Source organism: Zonotrichia leucophrys, chromosome 1, assembly GCF_028769735.1.
Source record: "Zonotrichia leucophrys gambelii isolate GWCS_2022_RI chromosome 1, RI_Zleu_2.0, whole genome shotgun sequence".
NCBI classification, from domain to species: Eukaryota; Metazoa; Chordata; class Aves; order Passeriformes; family Passerellidae; genus Zonotrichia; species Zonotrichia leucophrys.
Window position 1 is genome coordinate 24,214,087 of NC_088169.1, and position 10,012 is coordinate 24,224,098.

The 10,012-nt window shown below is 37.0% G+C and overlaps 1 long non-coding RNA gene across 1 annotated transcript; it reads right to left on the reverse strand.

The window, feature by feature from the left end:
- Positions 1–5,249: 5,249 nt before the first annotated feature.
- On the reverse strand, positions 5,250–9,736 carry LOC135446744 (uncharacterized). Its single transcript, XR_010439879.1, has 4 exons — positions 9,405–9,736; positions 9,147–9,287; positions 7,650–7,765; positions 5,250–6,940 (listed from the first exon to the last, which is right to left on the reverse strand). It is a non-coding gene; the product is annotated as an uncharacterized LOC135446744 (long non-coding RNA).
- Positions 9,737–10,012: the final 276 nt, after the last annotated feature.

Here is a 10,012-nt window from a genome sequence, read left to right on the forward strand (position 1 = left end):
GGTAGACCTCTCATGTTTCTTTCTTTCCCATATGCAAGACCCACTGCTACTCTTCATATATGGTGAGAGTGATGCTTCTGACACATGGGGTAATGCAGCAACAAAGATGCTATCACATTGGACTGTGGATGTTATGAGGTTGAGCTGCAGCTGTGTACCACCTACTAAGCACTTCTTTGAATGTGGGACCTCCACAAAGGGAAATGCATGTTGGCAGCAGTACTGCTGCTTCTTCCCTTCTCCATGACCCCATTCATCAAGCACAGCTGGCTGTTATATCAAAGAATTCACAGACTGGCCACGCATGATGTGCCAGATCACTGAGTGGTTAAGAGGCATAAATACATGATGTCTCACAGCTGCCAGGACTGGAAATGGCAGCCAGCAGTGTGAGTCTTGACAAGTGAGGAGTAAAATGACATGAGATGGATAGTCAAATTATAAAATTAAAAGCACAAGTGGTGCTGTCACACCTAAGTACCTCCTCTAGTGCTCTGTATCATTCAAAGCACACCTGATATCATATGTGTATTCTGTAACCCTTGAATTAACAACACATGTATGGGTTTCCCTGTTACCTTTATTCCCAGTGTTAGTTAAAAGATATTCCAGGCTCTGAATCAAAACTAGATTTTTTTTTTCCTTGCTTCTACCACAAAGGGTCAATGGATTAAGCCGCTGTACTCAACTACTAAGAACTGCTCTGTGCTTTTATGAGCTTCTTTGGAATATTACAGTAATGGTCAAAATGAGGAACATTTTATTAAAACCCTATTTACTAACCTGGGAAAAAAATCCCTTGGTAGTCATGGATGACAAATGCATGCAGCTCCTGTGAAGCTAGCAACCCAAACATCTCTCTGAAATCAGTGGGAAAGTTCCTGGACTCCAAATTGTCTAGACAAAGAAATTCTTAACTGTTTCTTAACTGAATCATCTTTTTTCAGTAAAGTGAGACTGGGAAAGGATAAGGAAATTAAAATTTGAGTATTTTGAAAAAGTAAAGGGAAAGTAGGACAATTGGGACTTGAATAAGGGATGCAAAGGGCCTTTCTTATACAGAAATGGAGGTAAACATGTAATTGTATATTTTTAGAAAGCTAAAATCTTGTCAGTTTTTTTTACAGTGTGCAAAAAGGCATTACTATTCTGCTCAGTTGCTTTTAAAAATTCTGCTAATATATTGCTTAAAATCTGAATACAAAGTGTTACTAGGGAGTCCTAGTGACAGTATTCCTGTGCTGTTTCTACAGCAAATGTACATAAACAAATACTCGTAGTTATAGGAAAAATATAACAGGCATCTTATACTACATTCTTCGTATTGTAAGCTGCAACAATGATATAATAAAAATTTATTTCTCTTCATCTTTAGGTCCCAAATCTGTAACACAATATGGGGAGGGGGGGCAGTGGGTGTGTGGATAAGAAGAATGCTAACAATGCAGTTAAGCAAGGTGGAATTAGCTGATCTATTAGCATGCTGCCACAAAAAACCCCAACCTACACTCTCCTTTCCCTGTTTCAGCAGTAAATTTCCCCATCATCTACTTATGCCAGCTCTTTTATTAATGTGTACTCTGTCTTCAGCCAGTTCAATTCATTAATTTGCTAAAATAACTAATCAAGAGGGGTGGGAGACACATGGAGTGTATAGTTTTCTGGTCAGTAAGCTGAACTGGCTCATCCAGGTTACTAGGGAAAGGTCCATGAGCAAGAAAGCAAATATGCAGCAATCTGAAATGAAGCAAGGAAAAGTAGGATCACCTTCTCCAACTGCAGTAAACTGATGAAGTAAACTGTTAAGCTTCCCCCGACATTTCATCTGTCTTTAACCAGTGACTAACTGGGGAAAAATACCCTCTTAGAGTATAAAAGGATGTTTCTCTTATACCTAAACTGTTCAATATGCATGGTTTTGTATAGCCTTGTGGATGTTTTCCTGAAGCATATGTGCCTTCATAACCGCAGGTAATGATGCTGACAGGCAGACCACTGCAGCTGGGGAGTTGGTGACCCACATAACAACTAACCTGAGCAGGTGCAGACCCATGCAGAGCTTGCACTGCTGTGTGACACATACAGCATGGCCTTCAGACCCACCTTGTCCTGCTCACGTCCCTTGACTGTAAAATTAACTCAATAATTATAAAAGATAAGCTCTGCAGGCAGCTCCCACTCAATGCCACCGTTTACACTGCCTGCATGGCTTTGCCTTTAACTCACAGTGTGAGTTCACACATGCATATCTTCTTTGTTTGACAGTAGAAATGATGAGTAGACTTGTTTACTTTTTAAAAATGGTTCAAATTACCAAACTGGGGCAACTGTACCATGGGTGGGCTCTGCCCAGCATTCCTCATCCTGATTAGAGACCTGTTTGGCACTGCACAACTCAGGGTTTCCAGAACCTGAAGGGAAAAAAAGTTATCTATACTTTTCTTCCCCTCTTTATAATGACAGTTCTATTAAATTCTGATTTAAAATACCCTTTGTGGAGTGCCTTTCTTACTGCAATCATAATGAAGCAGTACCTCCTGGTGCCACACACAGTGTATTCATTTCTCTTGATTGCATGATAGCTGTGTATTCTAATAATCATTCTAGGGGAGAAGTGTTTTCTTTTTAAAAGGCAATATTGGTAAGAAAGAGAAAACTCAGGTAAAATCTATTATACAAACATTTTTGTTGTTTTTCACAAACTGAAATGCTTAATTATGCTTTCTCCAGTCGGTAAAGGAGGAACTCCTTCAAATGAGTTTTTAGCTGCTTCCTAAGGCCAGAGGAATTTGCTCAGTTTTCTCTGTGTGCTGGACATGTTGAAGACTTGCCCTCAAACAGATCATATCCTCAACTTTCTCATAACCTTGCACAACAAAAGGAACATTAATCTATTCCTTAGTCACCTCAACATACTGACAGACAATTGTGCTTCATAACGGCCATGAAGCCAACAATAATGAGAAAAGCAAGGGTCTCATTCCTTTCCCCCTCATTAATGAACATTTTGTGTACCCTGGGAAGCACTGTAAGACATACACTTACAACAAAGGTCTGCTTGGCCCCATGAACTTATTCTATATGTCATGCTGTTCCATTAATCATTGTGTTTTGACTGATATAAAATGATTCTTGCTGTGTCAAGACAAAGACATATAAAGGGTTAAAAATAGAGGAGGCATGAGGTGACCCTCTGGATATATGACCCCACATAACCAAAATTATTTTCAAGAAAAGGTTTGAGGGACTGAGTTTTGAGTTTTCTTTATTGTGACTTTTTTTTTGGTATTTCAGAATTCACTTTGGAATGTATTTGGAATATGTTGTGCCAAGCCTTTAAAACAAAATATATCCTGTTACAGTTTTTTCTTACAGCCCTCAGTTCCATTCTTAAACTGCTGGACAATGTTTAAGAGTATTCAGCTTACCCAGCTGAACTTTTCTAAAAGACCTATTATTAAAATAAAAAAAGTTCTGGTGATTCATTCAACATGTCAGTGAATCTGAGGGAGATTCCCAGCTCATAAAAATTGAAACAAATAAGAAACAGGCTGTTCTTGCATAATCACACACAGCAAATGGTGACAGGCTTAATAGTTGTTAGCTAACGGAATCAGAAAAGTTATGGTTTTGTTCTCTCTGATTAACCTTGCATAAAACATGTTAACACATGGATACATAACTTTTGAAATATAGGAAACAAGACTAGTTGATCAACGGAGACTTAGCAGACCGTCTTGAGCTGTCCCTCATTAGAGATTTCTCCATACAGGCTGATGTAGCCAATCAGCCAAATTCAATTACTGAAGATTAGAATTGTGCTTCCTGACATTGTATGGGGTTCCATCAAACAGAGGAAAACAAAAACTTGCAGTAATTAGAGATTACTGAGTCAGACTACTCCTGAGAGCAAAACATAGCTTAGAGTAATTTCTTTTACTGAGTCGTAGCTTTTCCCACCCTTACTACAACCTGCCTGTAAAATATAACTGTAGTTCATAAACATATGTATGCAGCAAGGTACTAATAATTAGAGGCTGAAATGTGAAATTTTGGTCCCAGATATGGGGAAACAAAATGGCTAAAGTCTGCTTCCTGTTCAGCAATGTCCAACTGCTTTGTGCCATCTCCCTGTTGCAGCTGTTCTGTGAGTTTAAGTACCCATGGAAAAAAAAAAGCTAATTGAGATGCTGTCACTTATGGCCAGTTTCTAATAGCCTGGGTCAGAGTGACTTACTGCAAAAGTAATCCTATGGCATGCTGTTCAGTGTGGCTGTCTGGATCATAATTTGCTTTCAATCTTCACTTAGACCAAACAGCCAAATAGAAACCCCAGGATTATACCATTGTATCAAGTTAATTATAAATTAAGTGTAACATTTTGCAGATATATCCATTTTCTCCAAAGGTGCAGATTCTTGCATGTGTACATGTGTTTGTGTGTCTTTTCTTCTTTCTTTAGCTAGATATGTATGTCTTTGTGCATGCATATATTTTATGTTTGCATACATATGTTCTCTTGGTATATATGTGTGCATCTGGATGTGCATATTTAAATTTTTGTTTAAGTTCACACTGCCTTTTCTCTGTAAGTAAAGGAGGGAAATAAATTGTAGAGGTTCATGGAACAAATTTATTTCGCTTGATAAGAAAAAACCACATGATTTTTCTTTACGTCTAAGCATGAAGTACTCTACTGTCATGTGGAATGAAATCTTAGATTTGAGGAAGACCAGCCAGTGCTCCAAAAGTCTGAAATATCATAAGCTAACTGAGGGAAGATTTTTTTATGATTTTGGAAGTACCCAGATATTCCGCCTCACTCAGAGGCTCAGTTATTGCTTTTCCTGGCAGGGGAGTATCTTCCAACTCTTCTTTGAATAGCCTTTTTTTGCTCTTCTCAGCCAGCATGAGATGCTTTGGAAATTGATGACCCAGCTGCAGATGCTACAGTGAAACAGCAGATTTTACAGTGCTTTGATCATCTCAGGAAAACTCTCAGTTCTGGAAGTCTTTTATCTTATATTCTGCCAGCATGATCCATAGTAGACACTAGCAGTAGCTAGCAATAACTAGCATCTGCTAATGGAATATGAATGAGATTTACAATCTAAATAAAGCAAATAGATTTTTAAAAATTCCATTGTGATTTTCCTTGGCTTAGTAATAACACAAATGAGCAGGAGGATTACACTACATATTTAAAAATATATATATTAAAATGGCATTGATGAAGCTTTTAATTTAATGTTTTCTTAGTCTTGCAACATTCTCTTAGAAGTTTTCAAGGCTGCCAAAATCTATATCCAGCACAGCAAGAGAGAAACAGTGTCTGTTGAACTCAAGCATGCTTGGATGGTGGTGGATATTTATACAACACTTCCTATTTAACCTTTCCCTCTACTTTTGTACTAATCTGCAAGACATGCTGAGAAAGATAATAAGCAAGATTACAAGATACAACAGGCAAGACATGCAGAAGTTATCAAAAGAACTATTGCTGTTATGGGCAGTCTGACAGAGAATGGAGGCAAGTGAATAAATGCTGCTTTGTTTCATGTTGGTATAATCCTTTTGACTTTGATGAGATTAGATAGTTAAAAATTAAGAAAGATTTTAGCCTGTGTTCAGCTCTGATACAAGAACATAGCTCAATCCTTGGCAACGATTTCTCCATTGAAGAAAAATTAAGATGACCTAAAAACTAAGAAACCTAAGGAATCTCAAATATCAGGTAGCAAGATTTTTTGGGAGATTTGAGGGTTACTTTGTGTTATGACTATTATAGTATCAAGACTATACTTTCAGCTTTTAGTTCAGGAAATGTATGAAGCAATCATTATGTTTGGCACCAATTTTCAAATCACAGGACAGCAGCTGGCAGGTCTTTGTGTAAGAACAGTAAATTAAAAACAAGTACTGAAAATTTTGGGAAGAATTTTAAGAACTAGAGAAGTGAACATAGAAGATGGACAAGAATAGCAACAGAAACCACTGGATTGCTTGAATCAAATTAAACTTTGAAAGATTTATTTGCACAGTAGTTTGAAAGTGAACTGTCCAAACAGTCTACTCTTGCCAGTGTCTGATTATTTTACTTCATGTGTTCATTAAATTAGAACAATACTCAGACAGATTAGAACAATATTCAGACACTGAGTCTTATTTCTACATTATCTGCATGAAGAGTCTAAAAGAGTTTAAATAGAAACCATCAAATAAGTAATCCTGTAACTGAGACCGTTTCATTTTTGGAAGGCCTGGGGAGGGAGGGGTAATGTCTAAATTAAGACTGCCTAACTCAATGGAAACATGAAAAGCTTCCGCTTGCAGATATTTATAACTTGGTTAAACTAATTGCTGGATTTAAATTTTCCATACTTTTCCTTTGCTTATGATGCAGGATTTATGGTGTTTTCAGTTTTTTGTGGGTTTTTTTCTTTTTAATTCTTAAAGGGTTTTGCTGAAAAAGGCTCAATTGTTTCCAAAAGTTAAGCTAAGGAAAAACTTTCTGCCAGTATTGCAAACATTTTCCTACTATTTCATTGAAGCATTTGGTAAAGACTAAGATGTTTGGAAGAAAATAATTCTAGGATCAAAGGTGTGTGTGTGTTTGCTATTTTAAAATCTCAATCTCAGATGGCTTCTTCTTACCACAAATGATGTGGATACGGGTAGAACATCATATTGGTTAATATGACTCCCAGCAAGAAGATGCTGTAAACTAAATTCCCAGTGGTGCCTCCACATCCTGTAAGGATGACAGACTCCCTCTTGGGGAATAAAAACCTAAAATTAAGTTGCCACACTCACAGATTTTCAGAATCTTTCAGAATAGGCTGGGCTTCTTCACTGTGCAGAAATAAACCTCCGGTTGAATTGAATAAGGATTTGATCTCTTTATGAAGTGTAGGAAATTTTGATAATGAAGAACTGAATTCTAAAAAAAGGAAAAAAAAACTACCACTACCATCACCAAAACCAACAAAATTCAAACATTGACATGGGAAATCAAGATGAATCCATGACAGCACAGGAACTGAGTTTTTAAACTACTTGACTTGACTACTTGACTTTGATGAATGTAGTTTTATTAAAATCAATTTTAGGAGATAGCTGGTAGAGAGGTCATCAGATTAAAAACCAACAATATCTAAGTAAAACAGAGATACAAGGCAAGTATGAGAAGACCATAGCCTTTGAAAATATTTCCCACATCTACATGAAAATAAATGTGATTCAATAATTACACTCATTTTTTCCAGCAGTCCTAGAAACCTCAAACTGGGACAACAAGATGAAATAGAGGCTTTACATCCCCAAATAGTGTGATCATTAATTGTAAACACATATTGCCATGTTGTAAAATTCTGGGCAAGCATGATATGCTTTGAGAGCATATTAATTTTTTTCAGATGTTTGAGAAGTAATTATTTTGGCAGAATATCTCTTTTTTATTATTTTATGTCATCTTTCAGGACAGTGCAACCAACTATATGTCAACTGAGATCTTCCTCTGCCCTACTTTGATTTCCAGCAAATTTGAGGGCTCAGAAATGAAGAAGAACTACTAGAGTGATCAAATCCCTCCTGCTTTATAAAACAATGTGCAATTGAAAAAAAAAAAAAAAATCATTGTCTAGACTTACCTGCTGGGATTCACTGCAGTGAAAACCATGGATCTGTCTCCTGGTCTTCCAACTCAGACATCTGCCAGGGATTCCCTGCAAGCTCACATGTCCAGGCCTCCTTTCTATAAAAAAGACTTGAATACGAAGCAGAAAGGTGGGTGACATGCCAATATCTTGCCTCAAAATGAATACAGGATACTGCAAAATTGGAGTGCTTCCTAGGTTCAGTAATATAAAGAAATGTGCTCAATGTCCAACAGACTAAGAGAATATTGTTCTTTATGGGTTCTTTTTATTTTGTTTTTTTTTTAATTTTTATTTCTTGACCATAGGACGATGTTGAAAAAAGAGATGTATTACACTACCCCAGTCAGTCAAATTACACTTTTTCTGGGATTCCTGATAACATATTTCTAATGTAGATTCTCAGTTAAGCATCTTTGCCACATAGCAATGAATGGGCCAGCAATTACTGAATTGGGCTCATATTCTCACCAATTGTTTTAACAATAGTCAAGAAATATTGCTAACTATATTTATATAAGAAATACTGCTGAAATATCGCAGAGTTGTAATGCAGACCATTTAAATTTTTCTTTGAGGTCTTAGTGTCTTTGGGACTTGAATGTAATCACCTGGTTTGCCACCACTGAGACAATACTAGACACAGGCAGCTGGAGGCTGAAAGGACATGACGTTGTTCTCAAAGTATGGCCTCACTTGTGTACTTAAAGCACGCATTTGTTTATGTTGTACTGCTTCCTGAGCATTTGTCACCTTAGCAGTTCAGCCCTGCTGTCAGCACTTTTGAAGTATTTGCTATTTTACACACTGTGGACTCCTATGGGCTTTTCCTCCATTTATTTTCCATTGAAACAATCCTTGGAGCTTTCATTTAAATTTATTTTGACTTCTCCTACAGTATCTTATGAAAGTGGTGTCACATCTGGTAGCCAGTGATTTTGTTTACTGCCATAAAAATGTCCCTGACATTACATGTCAAGGGGATTAATGCATTTTTTTACAAAACTTTTGTTTCCTTTCACAATATAAGAAAGGGTTTAAATAATGAGTATAGTCATTGAGAGGTTTTCTTCTGTTATAAACAAGAATTGATTATATAAAGATATATTAAGGTTTAAAATGCTATCACAAATAAAAGTAAACAGAATGTGTGTTCAGCCACAGCAACAGGGAAAGATTCTTTAGTTTTCTCAGCTTTTGTCTTCAGCCTAGTTCTGAGAAAAAAAATCAGATTATTGTCCTTGGAAAAACAATTGAGTTATTAACTCATAACTTTAGGTAGGTGTCTACTCAACCATTGTAAAGAGGGTATCCACATGTTTAAGTGCTTTTCTGGATTGGGGCCCTAAGCATTTTTCAAGTAATCTGCCAGAAGTGTATTTAGTTCAGTGCAATGCAATAACCTCCTTAGCCTGAGCTATCCTTCCTTGACTTGGAAAAAATCTCTTTCTTTCCAGCTTTCCTTGGCAGTGTCAGCTTTTCAGTTCTTACCTCTATGGATCTGCAGGAAAACCAGCAGTCTCCCCAGAACTTGTCTGCTTGGTTTGTGTCCGGTTGTGTTATCATTTCACCAATTAGTCAGGCTAATAGTCTTAACAAGCTTGCAGTCCTCCTTTGAATTTTTTTCCTATTCTGGAACAAAAAGCAAATATGATGAAGGAAATTAAACATTTTTTATTTAAAAAAAGACATCTAAATGCAAGCAAAATCAGAGCCTGCTTAATGCTTAATGAGCTTTTATATCTTTACCTTTTAAGGCAAACTTTCTCAAACTGTAGACTAGACCTGTTGAAGGATTTAGTATATAGTCCTTACTCATATTTTGCATTACTTCATGGCTAGCCTGCAGCTGAGAGGATGAAAATTTGGTGTCAAGATCCATATCTAGTCTATGTTTGAGAAAAGTCTTTTTTAGCTGACAGAAACTCTGTCCAGAGAAAACTCAACATGAGAAATACTGAGCAGTTCCAGTCTGTCTCAATTCTAGTCACAAAACAAAGCCCAACATGCTTGCTCTGAGGAAAAATACTCATTAAAGACTACACAAAGCCTGAGGAAAAAAATGACATAGATAAACACAGTATCCTTGCATCCATCTTCCCTTCACTCCCCCTTCTTCTTTTACCTTGTGGAGGGATAGAATGCAAGAAGATAAAGATGGTGCAGAAGGTAGTCTCACACCTGACTAGTTGCAGCTGTGCTAATCACCAAAGATTAGGAACAGGCCTGTCCTTATTAGGCCACAGCTGTGTCCAATAAGAAGAAGAAGGGTGCTACAAAAGAGTGGGTTAACTGGGTGAAGAGAGAGATGGAGTTGGTTGGCTGTGCTGAGAAGATGAATAAGTCAGTACTACAAG